The sequence below is a fragment of the Callospermophilus lateralis genome, unplaced genomic scaffold, assembly GCF_048772815.1.
Source record: "Callospermophilus lateralis isolate mCalLat2 unplaced genomic scaffold, mCalLat2.hap1 Scaffold_167, whole genome shotgun sequence".
Classification (NCBI taxonomy): domain Eukaryota; kingdom Metazoa; phylum Chordata; class Mammalia; order Rodentia; family Sciuridae; genus Callospermophilus; species Callospermophilus lateralis.
The window spans coordinates 2,413,948-2,428,963 of record NW_027512751.1 but is presented as its reverse complement, the minus strand read 5'-3'; positions in this window follow the sequence as shown (position 1 = coordinate 2,428,963).

Sequence of the window (15,016 nt, the reverse complement as noted above, 5' to 3'; positions counted from 1 at the left end):
ATTTAGGGCACAATTTTAGAGATGCAGTTGGAGGCCTTCTTTGATATTTAATTATAACACCAACCCTAAACTCAGATGCTTGACTAAAGTATCATTTGGTAGAATATTGGTTGCATTTCAACTGTTTTTTTTATAAATACAGCCAATTTATATTATTCATAGCATGCATAAGTAATATTCTATGTTATGTTATTATAATCTATGTTAGATTATTATAATTTTTATTCTAAATTTAACATGGGACTGGGAAGTAAAGTAACATGTAATTTGACAGTAACAGCAAAAGCATCTTTATCTTCATGGGACTTAGGGGAATTCTGTTCTATTTTTCTTCCAAATAAGCACATATTAGAAAATTCAGTGTTTGAAATAAATGACAGGTTATGCATTTTCACATAAATAGTGAGGAAAATTTTGTCACCAAACTAAATTTTTCAAAATATAAGACTACATTTTCTTTAAGAAATCTAGAAACTTATCAGCTGCTCTTTATTGAGGGACTACTATGTCCAATGAGGCTTATAGGTAGTCTTTTTGAGTACATTAAAACAAGACCATTTATCCCATGGCCTCCCAAGTACATTAAATGTATGCTAGGATATTACATGTTATTTCTGCCCTGGTTAAATGTAAAAAAAAATGATATTTACAATACAATGATGTTAACTACTATTAACACAAAGTGGATGATTAATATGATCTGATGCTGTACTTTGAGTCTTGCATAGTTTACCTCCTTTAATCCAGACAGCAATCCTGAGTGTAGTATCAGGTTCAATTTTCAGGGCACCAGAGTGACATAAATATCACAGATATCTTGGGTCTATCTATCTATCTATTAATCTACATCTATATCTATACATACATATATATATATATATATATATATATATATATATATAATTCCAAAATGGATAAAAATATTTTCTAATGTGATGAAGTCATCATAGGAGCTAATGGTGGTCATCACTATTCAGTGTTCATAGTACTCTCTTATCAATGAAAAAATATAAAGCATGAGAGATGTTATTTGCTGGATAAACTTGATTAGTAACAGAATTATAATTAACACTCTTCCATATTATAAAGCTTCTCAGATAAGGTAAAACAACCTAAAAATCTTGAATTTTAGTGGAGGCAAGACTCATATATGCCCATATTACATTGCCTTCAAGTCAGCATGATCATGCTTTCCCTTAAACATAAAGCTTCATGGACATACTCTGTCTTGATATGTGCATGTGTCGCTATTTATTTTTAATACAACAGATTTTAATTGAGTGATCACTGTATAACAAATACTCTGGTAGATGTTGGGAATAAAAGAAAAATTTGTTAAGCATACAAGACAGATTTAATAGCAGTTGAAGAGAGAATTTTAATTATTTATTTTCCAATTCAGAAAGGTTTTTTATGATGTGCAGTTGCATAAGGCATATGGGTTAGAGTTTATATATGTGTGTTTGTGTGTGTGTGTGTGAACTTTGTGTGGATATAAACACATTGAACCTGGAAGAAATAATATTCTCTTAGCCTCTTAGCTGTACTGATACACACAAATAAAAACCACACACACACATACCTAAATTTTAAAAGTGTTGATTGTAACTGTGTAGATTCTGAAGATATTTTTAAACTAGTTTTCTAATGCTATGTAACAAAGTACCACAAATTCAGCCTGTTAAACTAACTTCCATTTATTATCTCATAGTTCTGTAGTGCTGAAGTCCAGGCAAGATCAAATGGATTTTCTGTATAAAACCTGACAATACTGAGATCAAGGTGTTTGTCTGGGTTCTCACCTGGAGGTCTGAAAAAGAATCCCCTTTCAAGCTCATCTTCCCAGTTTTAAGCTCATCTTTGGTTAGTGTATGAATTCAGCTTTCTTGTGGTGGTAGGGCTGAAGCCACAATTAGTAGCTGGCTTTCAGTTGCAGTCACTCTCAGCAGTTAAGGACCACCACATTTGTTGACATTTGACCCTTCTTCATTTTCAGACCAGCAGTAATGGCCAAAATTCCCTCCTCGTGCTTCTAGTTTCAGAGCCTTGATTTCCTCTTCTGTTATCAGAGACCTCATCTGATTACCTTAAGAGCACCCGGGCAATCTCCTTTTGCCAGATAATGTAGTATAATTTGGAGAGTGATATTACAGTCACAGATTTTATGCATACCTATATATCTTTATATATGTATATGTATATCTATATCTATATATATCTTCCCCAAAATGAATATAAATATTTTCTAATGTGCATGAATTCATTATAGGAGCTAATGGTGGCCACAAGTAGGCAATGTTCATGGTCCTCTCTTACAGACAACATTAAAAGTCATCCTTAGAATTCCAACAAAAAACATTTTAGTCTACTAGGGCTTTCATAATAAAAATAACAGAGACCAGATGGCTTAAACAACAGATTTTTTTTTCTCACAGTGCTGGAGGCTGGAGGTCAAATATTAAGGTGTTGGTGTGATTGTTTTCTTCTGAGCCCTTTCCCTTTAGTTTATAGATGACTGTCTTTATCCAGTGTCTTAACATGGCCATGTCCTCAAGTGTGTCTATGCCCTCATCTCCTGTTCTTATAAGGACATCATTAATATTGAATGAGGCTCACCCATATGACCTTATTTGGCATTAATTTTGTCTTCGAAGGCCCAATCTTCAAATATAGTCATGTTTGGAAATACTAGGGGTTAGGATTTCAACATGTGAATTTGGGGAGTACATAGAATTAAAATTTGAAAAGATTAACAAAACTATGAATTAAGATTAACAAAGTATTAGTAGTTATTTTGTTGATTTTGAACTTTGTGTTTCTTGAGGTTTTGTGAGGTTTTGTACTACTTCCATTGCACAAAATCTAGTATTGACTTTTTTTGAGGGGGGTTGAAACATGAAATAAACATCAGTTGTTTCAAGTAACAAACAGTTTAAGTCCCTCAAGTCATGAATAGGATCATTAAGGTTATGATCCTTTCCCACTCTCTGTATTGGCATACATTGTTCAGCATACAGAAAGTAGCCTATGGAGTTTTTTGCCTGTCTGAGATTTAAAAGGTGGATATATAGGCAATTTAAGATATGATGCAGAGCCCTTGAATATAGTACCATCCATTTCAAAGACCTCTCTGAAGGTATATATCTACATAAATATATAAATGTGATTCTTTTCTTTTTTTTTTTTAGAGAGAGAGAATTTTTAATATTTATTTTTTTAGTTTTCGGCAGACACAACATCTTTGTTTGTAGGTGGTGCTGAGGATAGAACCCGGGCAGCACCCATGCGTCCATGCCAGGCAAGCGCACTACCGCTTGAGTCACATCCCCAGCCTGAATGTGATTATTTTCAAAGTGCTACTTTCATTGACAGTCTATTTGATTAGATATCTTCTTTACAGAATTAATTAATTGAAGGATATCCAATATAAGACATTTATACAATTGTTTAGTGAATTGCTTTCTTCACATAAATAATAAAAAAAATCTTTGAGGCAGGGGCAATCTACCACTTAGATCTACTCTATGCAGTCTTATTTTTACTATGGTCAACAAGTTTTTGTATGTTCATTGAATTTTTTCAACAATGGAATAACTGAATATAGCATTCAAAAGTGAAAGTAGACGCAAAGGATATCTTGATCATTTAATTCACAAACAAAAACTTCCTCCGAAGATTGGTAGTTATTTTGTAAGGTTCTATGCTTTAGTGATAGTGAGACAAATTATTTGAATGGTCTTTGACACTGCAAAATACAGGAGAAAATGTTTGCAGGTTGAGGAACTTCTAATATAACTATATCTGTTATATTTAATAACTGTCAACATTTCAGCCAAATGGAGTATTGATTACTTTAAATTTGCATTCTAACTGAAACCTTTTCACATACCATCTTAAAGGAGAGGAGAAAAGAATGAATGTTCAGGGGTGGGATTGTGGCTCAGTGACAGAGTGCTGGGTCCAATCCTCAGCACCACGTAAAGATAAGTAAACAAAATAAAGATATTGTGCCCATGTATAACTGAAAAAATATTAAAAAAATGTTCAAATTGGAATTGAAGGTTAAAAAAAGAATGAAAAGAAGAAAAACCACACCAATCCTAGTTATAATAAGCCTGAACAAATTGAGACAAAGTGGGTTAAATATGTTCTAATGTGCTAAACCCAGAAGGCAGTTTATAAATTTGACAAGATATTAATGATACCTTTCTCATCATAGTGATGGATGTCTGTGTTGAGACACTTGACCTTGGAGGTAAGTGGAGTCTTGCAGGTATGAATATTGAATTGCTGCACTCTGATTCTAATCACATGAGTGTGTTCACATGGCCACTCAAGTATTTTTCTGATAATCCTGAAGTATTTCTTCCATGGATAAATACAAATGTGGTGTAAGATTTTGTTTAAATTTTTTTTGGCTTGGCAATGTGACATAGTATGAGAGATTCTTAATGATTAAAACATGAAACCTATTTATTTAACAAATTAAATACAAATTAATTCTATCTTCAAGCAATCTGAGCAATTGGAATAGCTATCTAAGATACACTCTTAAATGACTGAGATTGACTTCTGTTTACAATTTAAACTATTGCAGGGGGAACTATTTAAATCATGAATAATTGGACCTGCCCAACCCAACATGAGCCATACTCATCACAATGAGAATTCAGACTTCTGGGTCCATGTTAAATTTTGCTTCCAATATGGATTTTTTGTTCCAATCTTTCATTCTCCAGTAATTAATTAATTGAGCACTTGCACATGTGATGAATTGAAATTGTCCAACCTATGTAAAGTCCAAATGAAAAGAAATAAATAAAAACAAATATGTATATATATATATATATATATATATATATATATATATATACACACACACACACACACACACACACACACACACACACACACACACACACATACACACCAGCTGAAGAAGATTTTGACCCCTCTGCCACCAGTGGCAACACTGGAACTATCTGCTGTGCCCCTTCATTTCTTCTTTCTCCATTCATTACATTCCACCATCCCTCTCAGCCACATATTTTCTTCTTTGACATTATAAATTGGCCCAATGATTATGTGTGTTCACTTCAGATTTTACTTGGTGTACTACCATCTGGCCAAGCATACCCTAAGAAAATTTTTAGTGAATACATGTTCCTCATTGCTTTACATTAAAATCTCCCTTCTAGGACTTTCATTAAGAATACCCAAGGGCTGAAGACTGTGCTGAATCCATATCAAAACAAAACCTCCAGATTTCTTATCCTAATAAGTAATTACTTTTGTATCTTTTTGTTAGTGGTACTTTTGGATTATTTTTCTTAAAAGAAGTCACAAAATTTTGTCAGCCTAGGCTCCAAATATCCTGAAGTCAACTCTGCCCTTCTGCTGTATATAACATTTTCCATAAGCCAACAAGAAATGTGAAAATGTGATCAGTGAGAACATCCTCTTGCTTTCTTCTCACTGCTGCCAAACTGCCTGAATCATAGGAAAATGAAACTATCAAGGATAACTATCAAGGGTCAGCATCCCAGAGTCTCACAGTTGGATTGTGGCTTTGCCCATTGGATATGAGAGATGGTTAGAGGTGCAGAAGTTGGAATCCAGGCAAAGAGGGGATTCTTTTTGAACTAGTAGGAAATAAAATAGAAACATTAGACCTTAAATATAAGCCAGGAGTTGGTAAAAGTACTTAATAGAGAAATATTAAAATCTATAGAAAAGAAAACCAATAATTTACTATGTATGGGTACTATGTAGAGTCACTATGGATATTTTAAATGGTCATTAAAGAAGAACACATTGTACAATATGAGGCCACCAGCTCTGTCCTCAGTCAGACACCATGGAACAGGGGTACAAGTAAAGGCCCAGCCGCTCTCTTTGATGAGCTTTTCCAATCCATACTGGGACTGAGAGACCAACTCTGTTTACTGGGCAAGGCAAACACTGCAGGCATCATCTGCCACATTGAATACTTTCAGACTTTCTTGCAAACAAAATGAAGTGTATGTTCTTAGTTGGGTTAGAGGGGGAAAAGCCAAATTAACTAGAAAAGCTGTCTTGCCTCAGTGTGGAATGAGGATGTTCACAAAATTCTTTCCAATTTTTTTCATGAACATGTCTGGGTTCCAATGATGACACATTAGTAACTGGGTACCCCCTTTGTAGGAGCAGCCTTCTTGCCCCCAACACCAGAAACTTTTGTGCCCTAAACTCTGTTCCCAACCCTGAGTCGGTTGCTGGCAAATGCTAGTCACTGATCAGAGTCCCAGATAGGGGACAAGCTGCTTGAAACTGCTTCCTTCATTACTTTTCAAAGTGTCACAAGCAAAACTTGCACGCATCCATCTGCTGACAGTTATGAGGTACACAACTCCTACGTGGACACTGGCCTTTTTGGAGAAGTTCCCTTCCTCAAGAGGGTGTATATTTAGGCTTCCTGTTAGAATCATACAGAACCTTGTTGAAAATGCAGATTCCTGGGCCCCATATAGGAACTACTGAGTGAGTAGCATGAGGGCCAGGAATCTGCATTTTTCAACAAGTAACACAAAATATCTGCATTGCAAAGGCTTTCTTATGAAACATCCCCACTCTGCACTGGAAAGTTGTGTTGTCTGAGGAAAGTTGTTTGTCACTTATCAGCCTCAATGTCACAGAACTAAAGAAATGAAGCAATTATTACTCTCTTGAAGGTGCATGTTGATTGCTCAGATGAGGTGGGACCTGACCCAGAGACATCACTTATTAAGTATTATTTATTCCTGTTAGTGGATGTAACTGAATTCATTTCAAGGATTTGAAGGAAATCCAGGGGAAAGTGTGTTCTTTCACTTGCAGAAGGGGCTGGTCTTTAAAATACCATCTCAGTTAGTGCTCTTTCCCAGCCTCCCTGCTTGTCTCCATTCTTTTCAGAATCTAAACTCTGCAAACCTTTATCCTCCTGGGATCCCCCTTAGAGGATTCAAATTCAGGGGCTTCCAAAAACTGTCTCTGAATGGAATCAAAAGAAGATGCACTGTCCCCAGGAACAATAAGCAAAGTCCTCTGTTTGCAAAGTGATCCAAAATGAGTCATTTCATTTGGGGAAAATGAATACATCTTATCTTGCGAATGTTTCACCTCAGGAAAAAGTAGCATTCATGAATGCAAAAGCAGGCTTCTTCTGAGGAAAAGAATGAGTTCTCAACTACAGATGGAGGCTAAGAAAGCCAACCAGAGAGATGGTAGTTCACATCATTGGAGTCTCAAGAAAAATAACCTCACTGAGCAGGGAGTAGAGCAGCGGTCCTGTTAGGGTCACATAGGATTTGTGACATTCACATTGAGTGAAAAAGATCAGCTCTCAGTGTCCTTTAGTAACTTCCTTAGGCTGATGATAGCTAGAAAGTTCCTGCAGAATTGCAGTGCAGCCTGACTGCTAGTTTTAGTGAGTTTTTTTTAATGTATGGGTCTCCACTGAATAGCGGGAAGGAAAACTTTCCTCTTTTCCTTTCAGTTTATGACCTGAGGACACTGTTGAGTGAGTCCTAAATCCAATGAAACACATGGTACCTGTGCTGTCCAGGCAGCCCATGTACCAGGATGAGGATAATCCAAGAATGCTGCCTCAGAGCCTGCACAATGCCTGGTGGGTGCTGAAACCCTTGGCCATGACCCAGGGCCCTCATCCTTGTCCTGGGCACCGTACTCTGTCCTGGATGACAAGTTGGGTTTTCAAGTCGCTAGAATACAAAGCAGAAGGAACTGGGATATCAAAAGCATGAACAAAATTCCATGGGCACAACCTGGCACATGAAGCCCAGCACTCTTCATGGCCACAGAGAAGCTGCCATACTGGGGACTCTGAGAAAGCTGCGGACATGCAGGGTGGAGGATGGAGTTTGATTCAGGTAGAGGAATCATCCTAAGTCACAGACACTGGCCAGAAAGAGGGCTGTAATCACTGGATGCATTTGGAAGGGCATGTGTCACTGTTTGGAAAGAGCATGAGGCACCGCAGGAAGGAGGTGGAAACCCTGCTGCACAGCTGGTGGTGTCGGGAGTATCACAGGTACAGCATGCAGGTGATAGGGTGTCCCTGATGCTCTGGGACCACCTTTCTCCTTTGGACATGATAAAGGAGGCTGAGAGTTCCCATGATCCTCCTGGAGGAGGCTCTGGGAAGTAGGTGATGTCCTCACAGTCCAACTCCAAAGGCTGGGAGAGAAAGACAAGGTCAGAGTTATAAGCTCTGCAGGCCTCTGATACAAGTGTGAAAATACAGTGATGCCCTCCCCACCCTGCAGGTGTGAGTTTAGAACTTCTATTTTCTACACGGCCTTTCAAAGTGGAATTTAGTTAAATAAACTTTTATGATCATCTATGAGTTATTGCATTGCTTATTTATAGTATCTTCATAATGATAAGAAATTTTCAGGTATTTTTGTGCTGTCTTACTAACAGACGATTATTTTAATAAAAATATATAAAATGTCAGGTACGTTGAGAGATGCAGAGCTGATTAGGACCCAGTCAATGCTGTCATAGAGATTTTAGATAAAAAAAACACCATGCAAGAAAAAAAAAAGATTCATAACATATGTCAGGTTATTTATTTTGTTTGAAGCTGCTTACAGTGGCCAAGTTTGCACACACAAATCTGAGAACTCAATAATAGTAAATACAGCATCTTCACCATCTTTGTAATCTCCCTCGTCAAGAGCACTGCTCCTCAGAGTGTGATTTTGGGAACTTTCAGGAAGCCACTTCTACATCCACGCCTGAGATGCTGGTATCAGGGTGGTGCTGGCAACATAAAATGAATTTGGAAGTCTTCCCTGATCTTCTATTATTTGGAAGACTTTGTAAAGAAAATGATACTAATTCTTCTTTAAGTGTTTGGTAGGATTCAGCTGTGAAGCCATATGGTCCTGGGAGATTTTTTTTTATTATTACCACTTTAATCTCTTTATTTTTATTGGTCTGTCCAGGCTTTCTATTTATTCTTGATCCATTCTTAGAAGGTGTGTGCTTCTAAAAATTTATCTGTTTCTTCCAGAATATTCATTTTTTGGCATACTGTTCATAATTATCCTTTTTATTTATAAGATGTTCTCTATAAGGTCTCTTCTTTAATTTCTTATTTTATCACCTGAGTCTTCACCCTATTTTGTTAATCTAGTTAAACTTTTATCAATATTATTTGTTTATTCAAATGACCAAATTTTAGTTTAGTTTTTTTTTTCCTATACATTTTCTATTTGATTTACTTCTGTTCTTGTCTTGATTACCTGATTTCATCTGTTAACTTTGGGTTAGGATTTTTTTTTTCTTATTTTTCTAGTTTCTAGAGGTAAAAGTTGGATGTTTATTTAAGAGATCTTTATTCTTTTAATATAGTGTTTATTGCTATAAACTTTTCTTCTGTTATTGCTTTTTCCTCTTCTCATAAAAGTTTTGCAAATTAATTTTTGTTTATCTCTAGTTAATTTTTTAAAAAATTCTCTTTGGTTTCCTCTTTGATCTAGAGGTTGGTCAAGAGTGTGTTGTTCAATTTTTACATACTTAAAATTTTCCCATGTTCTTGCTGATACCTAGTTTTGTTCCACTGATTAAAGACCTCAACATAAGGTGTGAAACTAAAACTTCCAGAAGAAAGCATAGCCAAAGTTTCCCTCATTCCCCTGGTAGTTATTTTTTAGATACAAACAAACAAAACCCCTCAGGCTATAAAAGTAAAATTGAACCTTTGAGACTATATAAAACTAAAAAGCTCATGCACAGCAAAAAAATTAGTCAACAAAATAAAAAAAAAGGCTTTGGAATGGGAGTAAATATTTGTAAAGCCATGTAGGGTTAATATCCAAACTATGTAAGAAATTTCTAAAACTCGTTGGTAAAAAAGAAAACAAAAAAAATTAAACTTATTTTAAAAAAATGGGGAAAGAAGTTGGACATGATTTTCTAAAACAAATATACAAATGGCCAAGAGGTATATGAAAAGGTGCTCAACATCATTAAACCAGGAAAATGAAAATGAAAACCACAATAAGATATTTCCTTATACCTGTTAGGAGAGTAATTATGAAAAAGATAAAGAGTTGAGCATTGGCCAGGATGTGGAAAAATGGGAACATTTGAGCAGCTGATATGGAAAATAGTTTGGAGGTTCTTCAAAAAAAATTAAAAATAGAACACCATATGACCTGCAACTTCTCTGTTGAGTGTATGTTGTCACCTATGGGTCTTGGGTTTGTTATTTCCATTCAGCAAATAATTGAAGAACAGGACACAGTGATAGCAAGCAAACAGTAGGTTTATTGCAAAAACGACTGTAACAGACTTCTCAGAAGAAAAGTGGGGAGTTGTGACTCTAGTGGGGAAGTTTTGGCTTGTTCTTTTTATGGTCTCTGGAATCTCCTTTCTTATCTTCTCCTCTTTCCATGTTCTCCTCACTATTGTTCATTGGTCTCCCCTGTGCGCACTCATCTATTTTAATTTTTCTATTGGATTTCCTGCTTAGGAGCACTAGTACAGAAGTGTCTAGCTAATTGGGTCCCCCATTTGTGTCCACAGCACTTTCCTTAATTCATAGTTGACCTCATTGGAAGACTCTCTCCAGACTCCTTTAATTTGGTCCTGTCCTGAACTTCCTCACTCACCATCTTGCCCTGACTACCTATGCCTTTGTACATCCCCTTCACATACATCTAAAGGAAGTGCAATCAGTTTTTCTGTGGTGATATCTGTATTCCTGTTTTCATTTTAGAATTATTCTCAAGATATGAACACATCCTAAGTTTCCATCGATGAAAGAATGGATAATTGTTGTATATACATGTATGCAATAGAACATAATTCAGCCCTAAAAAAAGAAGATATTACCATTTGAAACACCCTGGATAAACCCGGAGGACTTTAGCTAAGTGAGATAAGCCAGACACAAAAAAGACAAATTCTCTATTATCTTTCTCATACTTGCATTAAAAAAAAAAGAAAAATCAAATAAAAAGAAACAGATTTGAACAGTGGTTGTTTGGAGCAGGAAAAGGAAGGAAAGGGTGAAAAATAGATCAAAGAGTACAAATTTGCATTAAGACAGAAGGAATCAGTCTAGAGATTTAGTGTGCAGCATGACAACAATAGTTAATAATACTGCATTGTTTACCAAAAACTTACTAAGGGAGTAGATTTTAGGTATTCTTACCATAAGTAAAAGGTTAAATAAAAAAGATTATAAATATGTTTATTTGTTTGACTATCCTTATAGTTTTACTATGTAAAAATACAGTAAAACATCATGCTGTATTTCTTAATATACATAATAAAGATACATTTTGAAAAGCTGCACAAGTCAGAGTCACTTAATTCATTGGAGGTGGTGAGATGACTCATAATACAGAACAATGTAAGACTTTTAAATAAATAGGTCTTTAAAACTATTGCTGAGTAATAGCCTGGACAGTAATCTTGTCTTTTAATCTACATGACATTATGCAGTGTTTTTATGCAAATTCTTGTCAATCATACCAAGTTTGGAAGAAGCAGTCAAAGTTTAAAGAGAAAGGTAAGACTTCTATTTACACCACAGGGTTGATGGACATGAAATGCAGTCTCAATTTACAGATTTTAAAATTTATATTTTAATGATGCTGTATGCTTAGTTGTTTTTTTTAATAGAGCTACCTGAACTTTAACATCTTTACAGATGTGCAGGCATATAAAAATAATATGTGAGTCACAGGCATTTTCCTTTACACTTGTTTTCCCTGATGCATTTGCTTTGTTGAATAAGAATGGGGAAAATACCAAAAGGTACAGTGTTCTAAGAGACATCACAAAACCAACTCATAAAGTCTCCAGGGCTGTATTAAAATATAGCTGATATAAAAAGCAAAGAAATGGAGTCATTATTGCCACAGTATCTTCACCTGTGTATATTATGGACCATTTGAAGCAGGATTCTAAAAACTATAAAAGATAATATGGCTTTCTAAAGAATGTGCTTTCCAGTTTCAAACTAAAGTAGCACTTCTCTTTCATTTCGGATTATGCCACCTGGTGCCAGGGCACCCATACCCACTATTCCCAGAAACAATGAGTCATTCTTCTTCTTATTTCTTCATCAGGGGCTGGCCTCTCCTAGGTTTACTCTCCAGCCTCACAGTCTGGATTCTCTATTCGTTGCGTACCACTTGGATTCCAGCTATGGTTAAGATTCAACTGATTCATGCATTCTTTTGATATATCCTATTCTTCACGCTCTTGCTCTTGGACTTAGTGTCAGTGAATAATTCAGAGCCCAAGACTGTAAGACCTAATTTACACTTATGAGTTCTCTTATCATTTTTTTTGTGCACACCTTGCAAAACTTTGATGCCCTCTCATAGAAGCCAAAGTCTTGCCTATGTTTTACAATGTTCTTTCACAGATCCCTGTTGACCCTTCTTTTCTCAGTTCATGGTTTTCTCTTAATTTGGAAGTCCCTGGACACACTGTCCTTCCTTCATTTTCTCATGAGCTAAGCATCAGGATTTATGATGGTTCCATTTTCTCAACATGGAACTAGCACAGACTGTCTTCCTATTCTCCACCTCTTCAATTTCTGTTTACCCTTGGGTTGCCAGCTTTAAGTAGACTTAAAAGCAGCTGATGAAAATATCCAGGAATTCATACTCTTGAAAAAATTGATAATTTTATATCTGAACTTTTACTAGAGGTTTGAATTAAAATACTGCCTAATCCCTAAAGCCCAACCTTCCCTTCCACAAAGTGAGAATGATAATATGAAATAGCTAGAATAGTGAAGAATAATAAATAACTCAAGGACTTTCTCAAAAATGGAAATAAAAGTATAATTTGAAAATATTTCTCAAGCCCTGTCTAAGCAGCAAGAAAGACACAAATAATATAATTACACCAGAAAATATTTGTATTCACACTGTTTAATATTATTAAAACCATAGACCACAAAATACAGCAATGTGAGGACAAGCTTTCACCAGCCACAATACCCATGGTGCTGTGAAATCTGCAGGGTGATACCATGGGAAATGACCAGATAGCTAATGGTCAGGATAATTCCTTAAGCAAAACAGAGGGACACCGGCTCACTGGAAACCTCAGAAAGCCAACTTAAAACTGCAGGCTGATTTTGGAAAGGACCTGCAAGCTCTAAAAGTGAGTGAATGCAGAGCGTCGGTACAAGCCCTAAAGAGAATGAAAAGTTTGAGACACATAACTAGGACACCAAAGTTTTCTTTCAGAAAAATCCTCACACTGAGGAACTGTGCATTACAGATAAAACAGAAGAAATCCTGGAGGAAAGGGAAGGAGAAAAACAGGAGCCATCCGAAAGAAAGAAAACATATTTTGAATATCACACTGAAACAATAGAAGTGGGTATTCTAGAAATACAAAATGAAAAGAAATAACAAAATCCCCTAATTTCTTATATAATAACAGAAATATTAAGATAGAATTTTATATCATCTTATAAGAAAAATATGTGACAGAATATACTTCTCCATCAAAGGAAACATGCTAGAAAAAAGATGACCACAAAAAGATGAGAACTATAACATATTTCAAAGAAAGAGAAACTATATAAAGATAATGATGCAAGATATTAATTATGACAAGTCATAATTGGACATGTGTTAGATCTCAATATAGCATTATGAATAAAATTCAAAAATAATTTCAGAAATTAAAATTAAGTATGAAGAAACAGAAGAGTGGATAAAATAGCCAAAAAGAGATGAAAAACATAAAAATGATTTGTGAGAAAGTTGTAAATTTAAAGATATGCAAGGAGATTTAGCATGATATAATAAGTGTCTCAAAAGAAGTACAAAACTATAGAATTATAGTGAATAGTAAATTCTAACTATTTTTCCTGAAGAAAAGAGTTTAAAATTACATTTTTTAAAATAGTTTATTACATACTTAAGAAAAATTGTTCCACATAGACCAATATTTAGACATATTTAATGAAATTTGTAGACTTCAAAGAAAAAAGACACAACCAAACACTTCAGTACAGTTACCACACTTTTCTTAAGTGAAAAAGGTCAATTAATCATCAATATTTTCTTTACTTCATTGCAGATAAAATTGTGGTGATACTTACAATATCCCCTAGAAAAGAAAATAGAATCCAAGGATTTTATATCCATACATATGGACTTTCAAGTATAAAGATGGAAAATATATTGGTATATTTAACTCATAACTAAGGGCATATTGTTCCCATGAGTTCTTCTGGAGACGTCTACTACAAACAAGCTTTAGATCATCAAAACAAATATATAAAGTTACATTAGTATAAAAACATGGATACAGAAAAATAATTTTATTTATTTTTATAAACAATGTTCACTATTGGGTGTGTGTATGTGTGTGTAACTATGTTTAATTCTTCTGTAGGTGGGGAGAACTTTTACGCACTTCCTTAGTGTGTGCCTTTTGTCAAAGGCAAAGTCGAATTGCCGGAGACGCTGGCAGGAGCAGAGTCTGTGGGTACTAGGGATGGCACCAAGTTTGAAGGGAAAATAACAGACAAACAGAGTAACCAGAATAGCCACAAAGAACCATATTTTCAAGTGTTAGGAGAAGAGAGGGGGTCATAGGGTCAATCAGAGATTTTCTGTAGGAGACCCAAAGGCCTACTTTCCCCATTTGGGTGCCCTATCAGTCATTTGTTGAGATCCCAGGGGATGACTGGAGTAGAGAATCCAAAATATAGGCAGAAAGCCAAATGGATAGTGGAACAAAGAATATGCAGCAGAGTTTAGGAACTGGGCAAACCAGAAGAGATCTGGTAAGAGTTTCATAAGCAGGTTTGAAGGGTTCTTGATACCCCTTTCCTTTGTGTAAGTGTGCAGAATACCAAGCTGCTTGCAAGTTTCAGAATTAGCTCCAAAATTTTGGATTGATTGGTGTCTAAAAAGAATTGAAGGCATCTGTATTGGCACAGGGTTCTTTAGAGAATCAGAACCAATAGATTTTGTATATATGG